The sequence below is a fragment of the Neolamprologus brichardi genome, chromosome 13 (genome assembly GCF_056152115.1).
Source record: "Neolamprologus brichardi isolate AB-2024 chromosome 13, ASM5615211v1, whole genome shotgun sequence".
NCBI classification, from domain to species: domain Eukaryota; kingdom Metazoa; phylum Chordata; class Actinopteri; order Cichliformes; family Cichlidae; genus Neolamprologus; species Neolamprologus brichardi.
This window is the reverse complement of record NC_142116.1, coordinates 5,542,315-5,554,505: the sequence shown is the minus strand read 5'-3', so window position 1 is coordinate 5,554,505 and position 12,191 is coordinate 5,542,315.

Here is a 12,191-nt window from a genome sequence, read left to right as displayed (position 1 = left end):
TAGCCTTTCAGCTTCAGTTTCAATATGCAAGGTTGTCTGAAAGACTTCAATAGAACCTTCAGTGTCTAAACTGGATGTTTTGATCCCGCAAGCAAATGAGATCTGCTGCTTCATCACTGTTGTGAGACATGGAGCTGTAATATGTAGATAATATCATAAAAGACTTTATTTTAACCTGCACAAAGTCCTTTTCCTACAATAAATGAGATGTCAAGTTGAATTCAAAAAAGGACTCAGACGCCTGTCTCCTAGTAAGGAGTCATGTGGTCATGCCAAATGCCAACCCTGCTGCCTCATTATGCAGTCTATTGTTGGCTGTTACTCATCCTTATCTAGCAAAATAGTGTGCTGGAGGAATACCCAAAATGTTGAAAACGGATGCTAAAGGCACTGGAAATAACATTTTAATTTGGTAAGCTTATTTTTTTAGTATACATCACAACAATAATCATTTCAAGGCTAGAGGGAACTAAAAACAATCCCATGTGACTGTGCCCAAATTTGGCAACAGTGGGGAAGACAAACTTCCTTTTATTAGCAAAGACCTGCAGCAGAACTCAGGGGGGGGCAGCCATCTGCCACGACCAGTTGGGGAGTCATGGGAAAGAGAAAGTAGAAAAGAGTAGGATAGAAACATCTCGAGACATGCAGGAATACAGAGCTACACGAGTTACACAAAAGTAAAAACATATAAAGGAAAAAAGAAATGCACATACACAAATAAAATGCATACTAAATGTATGGGAAAGCACAATCACTAGAAACCTGCTAAACAATATCAAGACTCAAAAAACATATGCACAAGCAAGTGGATGCACTGAGGTAAGTTTAAAGATAATATCCAGGCACAAAAAAAGCTCTCACTTGTAAAGCACAAACACACACAAAAATCAGTCCCCCTAGACAAATTGTAAAGGTAGAAATGGTCCATTAACATCTGCACACATATAGTGCATTTTAACAGGCTATAAATAAAAGTCACACACACACACACACTCATGCACATGCACACAGCGGAAGGTTTTGGTGGCCACGTGGCTGTGTGGTTTCAGGCTCAGCTGGATCAGCCTGGGGTGAAGGAAATAGGGGACTTTCTTTCTTATGAGTTTCTTGCTTCTGCTATTTTTCTTCACTTTCACCATCTTTGTCCTTTATTTAACCTTTTTTTTACTCTCTGCTATTCATTTTAATTTCCATCCATTCGCCAGTTATTCACCTCTTTTCCATTTCTTTTCTTAATTGCTTTTTATGGACATGGAATACTAACATACCCTGCAAGCAAATGAAATTCCAGTATAAAACACATATGTTATTTTCAAAGTATTCAGCCTATAAATAAGCCTAACAGAAGACAGACGCTGATTTATTTTTTCCTACAATCCTGTCGGTCCCTTTCTGTCTGAATCACTTATTTTACTTTTTCTCTCATCCCCCTTACACGCCATCCACTCCGCCTCCTCTGGACACTTTAAGCCATTATAAACCTTGGTTTGGCAACCTGGTGTGTGTTCATGTGGTGCTGCTCTGTAAAAGACCAAGATTGAAGCTTTGTGGAAAATCCTCGGCTTCCTTCTTAAATACACCCGGCATCACTGTCCAAGGTCTCAGGGGTTGGGGGGAGGGGGATACAGGGAGAAGGAGGAGGTGGGAAGGCAAGGAGCTAAGAGAAGTGTGAAGTTCTGAGGGAAAACCCTTTAAAAGGAGGTAGAGGAGGGTCTTAAATAAGGAAGGAGGAGAATGATTGTGGCTTGAAGCAAAAATCTTGGTCTCTGAAACTGTACTTACTCTTGGCAAGGTTAGGAGGACAAGAGGCAACAGAAGGAGAAATAGGAAAAGGAGTAGTATGGATAAAATAAAAATGGGAATAAGTCTCATTGAAGCAAAACAGGAGAACAGTGAGAAGTGAAACATTTTAGTTTTTATACTTAACAGCGCTTTTATTCCTGATTTGGTGATACTGTCAATATCTAAAACACAATCTGATTCCAGTCTACCTGAGAATTCACACAGCTTGACATGTCATCTCACATTCACACATCATAATCCCCTTAATTATCATAAAGTGAGGTGAAATAACCAGGAAACAGAGACAGACTGACACTGGGCAATGAGCTGGACTGAGTGACTCAGGGCTGCATATGTGCTCCATATGTGTCTGAGTGCCACATTTAGATGCCTGTATATGTCCTTTCCACCTCTTCCTGTGATTTCTCAACAGCATTCCACCAAGGACACACACAGAAAACAAGCACATGGTTCCACTGACACCCTTGCTGTGCAATCTAAAGCAGTATAGCATATAAAGCTATAGGATAGTCAGAAATACACAACAGTTGCACTATTACACATTAAATTATCATTTACCTGTTATAAATACTTTCAGAAGGTATAAAGGTGTAGTTTCAACTAGACTAAGATTTTTTTTTCCCCAATTGAGGAAACAAAACAGACAATAAGTCACCTTTGTTTTTTTTCTGTATGTGGCCGCGTGATATATCGAGGTGTATAGATATGTTTTCTTTTGAGACAAACATTACACGAAGTACCATTCTTTCAAAACTTTTTAAATCCTGTTCAGTCTATGAGTAAGGTTTTGAGTGGACTGTGCACTGTGCGTTAGGTATGTTCAAAGGTTCAGTTAACTTACTGGATTTGTTTATTAAGAGCAAGAGAGAAAATCTCTTTAAAATTACTTCCAAGTGGACTGATATACTTACTCATTATTGTATCTGCCATAAGACATTACCTTCTTCCCAGAATACAAAGACGTCATGATTTAAACAGCTGAAATCTTTACGCTCACATCATATAAGAAAATTGTCTTATATGATGTGAGTGGTTTTGCAGGACCTCAGTTTAGGTATTTAGACTCTGTAGATCGTGGGTTAAGTCTTGTACTTTAGTCAGTTACTGAGGAGCAGCTTTTTATCTTGAAGTGTAAATAAATTAACTAACACGGCTTATAAGATGTTAGTTTGACAACAGAGCATTAAAAATAATTCTGGTGGTGACTTGATTTAATTAAGGAGTAACTAAGGCTATGACTGTAGAGCACACGGGTCAAATAAGGACGCCGATCTAATTTTCCATATGTTCTATTATGAATGCATTGGAGTTTTTGTTAACTGTTGGCTTTGGGAATTCAATCCATCCATCCACCCCCCTTGAGGAAAATAGAGAGCATAATTGAAATGAATTGATTTTTATCCTGAGCTTACTATGGCATGCTGACTCACCAAGTAGTTTCATATGGAAAACTTTAGCTTGCATTCAATGAGCTAACCCAGGGGTCTTGCAACATAGCATGAGGGGATGAATTCTGACATTAACTTTTAGACAATAACTTGAAGGCTGGTTTTAATCTTCCCATATCCCAGTTTTGGTACCGATTCAGACTTTGACAAAACACTGACTGGAATTTTTTATGGTTCAGTAACTAAAAGAAAAGAGTGAGTCTGTTTCTGTTGGGTCATAACATGGCGAGGGAATGTTTTCATTAAACTTGCTCCCAGGGTAGGAGGCTATATTTAAAGCTTTACATACACACCCTGCATGACAGCATTTCTAAAACGATATATCAGGATCCTGAAATAGGTCATGGACGTTTCATGGGTCACTTAAACTGGGTTGCACTGACGAAAGGCTAATTATTTTGACTTTGCATCATGGTTGAAAGGGTAACGAACCACTTGTTTAGACAAACCCACCCAATGACACTACTAGTTAGTATGACATTTTCCCGTCCTTGGGGAGGAATGGAAAAAGAAAACAACTGAAAACGGGAAAGGTAAAGAGAGGGAGTGCAGATAGATTGAGTTCTGGGAACGGTCTCCCCCAAATTTGTCCCCATGGAATATTAAGCTTGTCAAAACCACTAACTGAGATCCCACACAGCCCCCACAGATTGGCAAATCTACATCTGCAAAGTATCAAAACGTTTGCCAAGTACCTGCAACGCCACAAATCCATGAACATTCACACATGGACAAATTTCTATGCAGTTTTTGTATATCACTGTTGGAATAGGAGCTCATCAGTCAAATGAAAAAGAAAAGAAAATGATGCAAACATATGCTAGTGCAATTTCCATCATAAATGGGTTTAATGCCTAAATAACAGAGCATTTTAATTCTGTCCAGTCTTAAAACTGTGTTTTCCTACCAAAACTGCACATTAGCATCATCCTTAGATTCATTTTCTATTTTTTTAAGGTTATTGTAGTAGAGGTTGTTTGAAAACCATTGTTATATTCCCTTTTAAAAGGCACATTTGTTTCCGCTTTGTAATTCCAGCATTTCTTTGAGTGATGTTCAGCAGGATGGACACAGACAGTAAATATGTTACCGCACAAGGTTCAAGAAATTGAGATTAAAGAACCGGTTCTCTGTGCGTTTTCTGTGACTGACAGACCTGCAGCCGGTAAGTCTTTGGGTGAAGTTGTACAAGACTCCTGAAGCATTGGAACTCTCAAAAATCATTAGATTGTCACTCCATATTAACTTCAGACTGAGAGAATTTGAACGCTACATCTTTGTGTTTGTATGAAACTGATTTTTTGAACACTCCCACCCCTTCTCGTGTATTTGATTATGTCAATGCTTTATTTATTTTTCTCTTTTTATTAAGGTCTGAAAGAAAAACTTCATGCAGCTGCACTGGAGAATCTTAAAGTCTGTCACCTGTCCCAAGATTCAGTCCTTTTTTCTTGTTTTGGATTCTTGGTGTATATATTTGGACTCATTGTTTATATTTGTTGTTCATGGGTGTCCTATTTAAAGTTAAAACATTTGTGTTCAAATTTTGGGATTCCTGTTTTGATTTATTTGGTCTAGCATATCGTGAGTTTGAGTTCTGGTATTATTTAGTCTTAATTTGTGTCACTTTGTGTTTTGGTTCAGGCTTATTTTTAGTCATTTCTTTGAGATTTTTGTTTGAGTCTTGCTCTGCGTCTTTTCAGTGTTTGTGCTTGGGTCCGGCTGTGTTCTCTTGCCAGCTGTGTGTTAGTTATTCCCTTATTTTTTCTTTTAATTGTCCTGCAGGTTAACCTTGAAGATTATTTGTCTTTCAAATCCTGCATTAGTTTTGCTTTCTTCTCTGTACTCCCCAGTTGTGTAAGGAGTTTTGACTTGTGTCAGATTACCCTTGTATGTCTAATCCCAAATTAGCATTGTTTTATTGTATTTTTTATTTTTTTTATTACAGTAAAACTTTGCTCCTTGATTAGAATTCTGCCTACAGTGTCTAGCATTTAGGTTCCTTGCACACCACTTTGCAACAGTCTATTTAAAAAAAAAAAAATTATCCATCCATCCATCTTCTTCCGCTTATCCAGGGCTAGGTTGCAGGGGCAGCAGCCTAAGCAGGGAAGCCCAGACCTCCCTCTCCCCGGCCACCTCTTCAAGCTTGTCTGGGGGAAGACCAAGGCGTTCCCAGGCCAGCCGAGAGATATAATCTCTCCAGCATGTCCTGGTCTGCCCCGGGGCCTCCTCTTGATGGGACATGCCCGGAACACCTCATGCAGAAGGTGCCCAGGAAAAATCAGGGAGCCTCCTGGGTGAGGTGTTCCATATACACATATGAGTATACAACCAAGGGAACAGTACACCCTGCCCAGGATAGGGTTACCAGGGTCCCGCCTTAGAACCAGGCCAATAGGGGCCCAGGGATCTGTCCAGGGTACTCTGGGTACACCCTGGACAGGTCACCAGCCTAACACAGAGAGGCAACCAGTAGCACATGCTGCAGAAAAGCCAAAATGTAGAGTAGGAGGTGAACTACTTATACTTTCAAATAGCTTATATATTCAAAGTGAAAACATATGCTACAATAGACATTGACAGAGTAACACTGGCAGCCAAATTGTTATTTATGATTGTATACAAGGCTTTGGGAAGTTGTAAATTAGGAAGATAAATATATGGTATGTGTCTTTATTCCTATAATGCTTTAACCTTTAACGTTTTTGAGAGAATCAAGAGATGCTGAGCCAAACTCACTTGCTGTTGTGTCACTACCAGCCTTGGAACCACAACATTAACTTTAAGCCTACAAACTCAAAGCTGTATTTTTTGAGGGATGATAAGTGCAAACTGTGTGATATTGACAAAAAAATACTAAGGTAGTTTTTTTTCTGGGTATTGACTGCTAAATATTTCTTTTTATCATGACAACAACAGTGGTCTAACAACTTACCAGCTGGCCATCAGAACATTAAGTCAAAGCAATAAGGATTGCATGGGTTTGAGGAAAGCTGCAATGACAATTATAGAAGAAAAAGCTAAATTAGAAAAGAAAGACTGCCTTTCAGACAGGGTGGTGTGGTGTGCAAAGGTGAACAGTATAAAAAGCAAAAAAACAGAAAGAGCAAGAGAAACCTATTGAAGAGCAGTTTGTGCTTTCAGCAAGGAAGCAGCACTGCCAGGAAATAGAATAGAATAGAATAGAAATTCCAGGAGGAAAGTGACAGACAGTTGGAACATGCGGATTTAAAAAAATAAAAACAATACTGTACAATTGTTAAGTTATTAAACATGTAAAAAATTATTACAAACAGAAAATGGAAAAACTGTGCAAATAAGAGCAGGGACATAAACAACTAATATTACTATACTATAAACTACTTATTGTGTTTGTTGGGAGCGGTGATGGTTATAAAGCCTAACAGCTGCTGGGAAGAAGGACCTGCGATAAAGCTTTGTGCACCTAGGATCCAGCAGTCTGTTGTTGAAAGGGGCTCTGGAGTTCTTCTACAGCGTCATGCCAGGGGCGGGAGACATTGTCCACAAGTGATGTCACTTTTGCCAAAGTTCTTCTGTCTCCAACCACCTGCACTGGGGCGAGGGGGCATCCTAGGACAGAGCTGGACTTCCTAATGAACTTATCCAACTGCTTCTTCTCAGCTGTAGATAAACTGCTGTTCCAACAGGGAAAACTTAATTCTGTTGGCTATTTATGTGTTTGTCTGTGGCGTAATTATCTTAAAGGTTTACAGCTTGGCAGCTTGAAGTATAATGCTGCAAAGTTGAAGAGAAAGTGCACAAATCCCTTCATCACTGATATATTATTTCATTTAAGTTCGAAAGCAAAACGACATAAACACTAGTCTGTGTTCCAGATGGATACAGAGAGGAAAGGCAGTGGTGGTCCAATCAGATTTTGGGATTTTGTTTTCCCAATTTGGCTTTCTGAGGTGGTGTGAGCACTTTAAGCATAAAAGCCTAACAACCAAAGAGAATGTGTTGTAGGGGGAGGTTTCAGTCAAAAGGATTAATTAACACTAAATGGCTGTTTTAAGATAAGAGGACTCTTTAGTATCAAGGCCAAATGAGTCTGTTTGATCCAACATCTCACCCTCTCTCACTCTTTTTATGTGTGAGCAAGTGTGTGTTTTTGCATGTGTGCAACAGTGTGTTAAAAGAGCTATAAAAAAAATGAAAAAAAGCTGCCTTCTTATTGCTGTCCAAAACAGTAAAATTTCCAATAAGTCATCCAGCTTGTGCCAACCTTTTGAACCTCAGTTAAGACCCCAGAGGAAGTTGTGACCGCTGTCTCTCCAACACTAGGCTCCACAGTGGCAAACCTCATATGTTCAAATTGAAAGCCAGAAAAATACAAGAGGAGGCTAAAAAAACCAGAGAATTGTCCAAAAGAGATATTATAGGACAAGTAGAGACTTGCAGGTGTAAGAGATTACATGTGAAAGCAAAGTGACTCTAACTGTTGTTGATATAACACCAAAATTGTATCAGAGGTCAAAGTGATTAAACAAATGTTAAAAAAAATGGAAGTTTGATGTCAAAAGCAGTTTGATGTTGATTCATAGCTGAGGCACATTTGCTGATCTGAAATAAGAAATAGAATGTTGCTCATACGCTTGTAATTCTTTATAATGAGATGTAACAGTATTACTTGTCTATTATTTAGAAGTATAGTTGTATCAGGAAACGGAATTTTTGAGTTTGACTCTTTGAAAAACAAACAGAACAAACTAAATCAGAAAGAATGTGTTATCGTTTAGAAAGATATGCCTGCATCTCTAATATCCCACATTTAATTGTAGTAGAAAAAATGCAATAAGATTAAAGAAAATGTAGCACTAACAATGAAACTGTGGTGAGGGACAGATCGGAGCTTTGAGCATCTCTGAAACTTATCCCCAGGTGCACATTAGTTCTTTATGGTAAAGAAGCGAGAACGGCACACGGTAAAGGTCTCATGGCAGTCTGCTTGGAGTTTACCCATTGCCACATGGGGAAAAGATTCTCAGTTACATTGTTCATCCCTAAGATGAAGCACGGTGCAAACAGTGGGGAGGTGGAGTTCTGATCAAAGGTCAAGGGAACAATTAGGTATCCACACACAGAGAGGTCCTTCAAGAAAAACTTATGACCAAGACTTGGATGAATTTTTCCATCCATGAGTGTCCCAGCCCAAGTTTAAACTTAAACCTCAAAAAACATATACGGTGAGACTTTCATGTGCCACACGCTTCCAATCTCAAGGAATGTGACAGGAAGAATACAATAGAGTGTTAAAATCCAGGTCTGCAAATCTTGTAGTGAAATCTTGTAATGGAAATCAAAGGTGTCATTTCTCTCAGTGTCACTGGAGATTATGAAGTGTTTTGATTTTCAATAAATCCACAGAATGCTAAAACAAAATCCACATTTTTCATGATTATGGGTTGCTAAGTGTATATTTTTAAAAATTCAATCTTATTTTAAGAAAAAACTTTATTTATAGCATAAAGTGTGCAAAAAGAAAAGGGGTTCTTAGAAACTATAAAACAGAGTAGTATCATTTTACTGTACTACTACTACTGTACTAATACAGATGCAGAACTGTGGAAATGTACCTGATGGATATGCAGGTGTAAAGCAGAGCTACACCTTTTGAGTATTTTAAATACACAAACTGCTCAGTCTGAATAACATTTAAAGAAAATGCAGCATATCTGCCTGACATACTAATCACTGTGGTAAAATATAAGATGTGAGAGAAAGACCATTACTTATTTAAGTTGTGTGTATCCCCAGATAGGTTCACTGAGCATGCATGCTGATTTAGAAACACCTTGTTTCACATTCATTAAATTACAATCTTTTTGCAAGATTCCTAGAAGAGAGCTTTTCCTCATCTGCTCCCAGCTTAGCAGCTGGGGGTTTAATACCTTGCTTTGAGCTAGAAAGACTAATAGTTAGTGGCTCTTGTGGCATCAAAGTTCCTTTTAAGATGATTTCTGCCTGTTTCTTATTGGATACTACATAAAGTATAAAAATACCACCTTAAAGTGCTTTAGTGCTGCAAGATTCATCCCAGCTATTCAAAAAGAAGGGCCTTACATTGTTAACTTACATTGTCAGATGTGAAAAATTGAACACTAGTACAATTGCATGTGTTTAAAAAAAGAAAATAGCTGATTATTCTCTCAAGTCAACTAAATGTGTCAACTGTTTAGCTTAATCAGAAAATGCTTTTTAATAGTCTTCTTTTGAACACATCTATAACCATATTTAAAAAACATAATTGCTTAATTTACTGTTTTGATGATTTCTGTACTCATTCAAGTTTAATTTAATTACTCCAAGTGTCCCCTGTAGCAGGGAAAAAGACCACTAGAATCCCAGAAGGTGATTCTATAGTAGACAAGTTATAGGAATAATCTTTTGAACTGTTGCTCAAATTAATATAAAAGAAAAAAATACTTCATCATCAGAAGTATTAAGGTGTTTAATATTTGATCCCTCAGCCACATTGTCATGTTAACCCACCTGTATGATTGTGAGCAGCAGTTGTCATCAGAAATGAGAAAAAAGACAAACGATGGAGCACAAAGGGCAGAGAATACAGACGAAACTGAGAAAAGAAACAAGTGGAAAAAAAGAAGAGACATAAACACAGATATTTTTGAAATATAAGAAAGAACAGAGACTGGCTGACATTGATTTTGGACCAAATCCAATTCATCTCCTCCTTACACTTTTCTGTCTCCTTGCACATTCACATGGGCTGTCCGCTACATTAAAAAACATTATACAACCACCTAGCATTATGTGGGAGTGTGTTAAAAAGACTCCACACATTAAATTCCCAATGTTTCTTTTCAAAGAACTTCCCCTGTAATTCAATCAGTTTTGTGGAAATTTTTACAAAGGAGATGTACCATTTTCAGAGTCTATGGAGTAGTGTCCTTTTAGGCTCATTGCAAAATACATGATGCCATATCAATAAATACAAATGAAGGAAAAAAGAACCGAGTTAGACTATAACTCTGCTTCTCGTTATAACTTACAGAATATAACTCTACAGATCGTTTATGTGGATAGCTCACCAAACTGACATATTACATTACAAAACAGTCCTGTACTGTCAAACTTTGAAGATGTTATTTTGACCAAGCACCAGTTTTGTTCTTTCCCAACATTTGTAACTTCATTCTCCAATGGCAATAGTGCCAACCTGCTCCTTCTCTTGTGGTCTAAGACATATTACAAGCCTAGTGACAACTCTTCAGTTAAAATAGAGATCTCTTACATTCAAGACCTCACGATTAGCTGCCCATTTTAATCCAACATTACTCCCGTTTAAAAGTCTGCTGATTTAAAAAAACAACAAATAGCTATCACCTAACATTGGTGGAGGTTTCCTGCAAGAAGAGAGAGAGTTACAGAATAGGTATGAAAAACTGACTGTTAAAAAATGTAGCGTGAAAAATCCATCCTTATTCACACATTGAGGTTTGCATAGCTCACACATACTATAGGTGGATGACAGATGGACAACCAGATGGGTAGACAAATACAGAGACGCTGAAAGGACGATGAACACAATTATCTGTAAAAATAAAAATAACACAGTTCATTTTTAGTCTATACCACCACAATGGATTTTATCCCTGTTTTTGCCTGGGTATTAATTTGAAGTTACTATGAACCACTTGAATTAGTGATTATTCTAATATATATATATATAATAAATTGATAAAAGCATTGGATTGTGTGTTTAACAGTTCCAGACATTTTTAGACATTTCTTAGCAGATTCGCAGCCAGTCGTTTGTTTTTCTGTTCCCAATTAAGTAGCTCTCTAGTTGATCCAAGTATTGAACCTTCACTTAGCAACTGTTCACTGGAACAAAAAGGAGGCCATTACTGAGTAGACAAACAAATAAATCTATCATAAAGGTAGGTCGAATAAAAAGAACCCTGTAAATTCTTAATAAAACAAAACAAAAAAAATAAGATAAAAAAGTGGGGCTAAGCACTGGGTGATTGATTGATTGATTTATATCAGTGGTGATTTTTTCAGAAAGGCAAGCAGAGACAATAGCCCACAATAAACACTCACAAAAACACCTTCCTCCACTATTACTAAGATAAACTACATCAGATTAAAACATACTGTTTGTGCTGCCTGCGCTCTACGTGAACATCTTCCAATCGATATTTTACAAAGCATGTAAAAGACATGCTTTGGTGAGGCAAAACATGAAATGGACACCCATGCAGAACTTGTGGTAAGTTGCAGTAAGCTGCACTAACAGTTTTTTTCAAGCCTGTTTCAAGCACCCTGGAGTGTACTTCATAAGTCTTTCTATTTAAAGCCAAGAAATTGTCTTTAAATATATAATCTCCACCTGCTGGTAATGCAACTTCTGCGTGCAGTTATGCAGCTTTTACACTGGTGTACATTGGTCTTACCACTCCGATCACATGGGGCAGAAAGAATCACAACTTACAAAATTTTATTTTGTGAGTTTCAGTAGATTTTCTCTTTATACCAAATGTGATCAGCTGAGCAGTGCTGCTGCTGTTGCTCTGATGTTTATTGCTCTTAGTGGATTTACACAGTTTACTAATTACATTTCCATTTTATCACATGCCACTGAGCAGTCTTTACCATTAAAAATAACCTCTCTTCTTCCTGTCCTGTCTTTCTTACATCTTTCTCTATCTCTCAGTAAAGTTATTGCTCACTCATCTGGGAAATACAGCGGCTGTACTTTTAGGTAACTGCAGTCAGACAGTTTGCGTTCTTGCTGATATGTGTTGAGCTGATAGTAACGTTGCATTTGAAATTATCTGCCACTTAAAAAAAACTTGCTCCCCATCTATAACACTAGATGCTGAAGTACCGTGACCACAACTTATGGACATCTGCACCAAAACCCTTATTCTTGTCCAATTCAAGCCC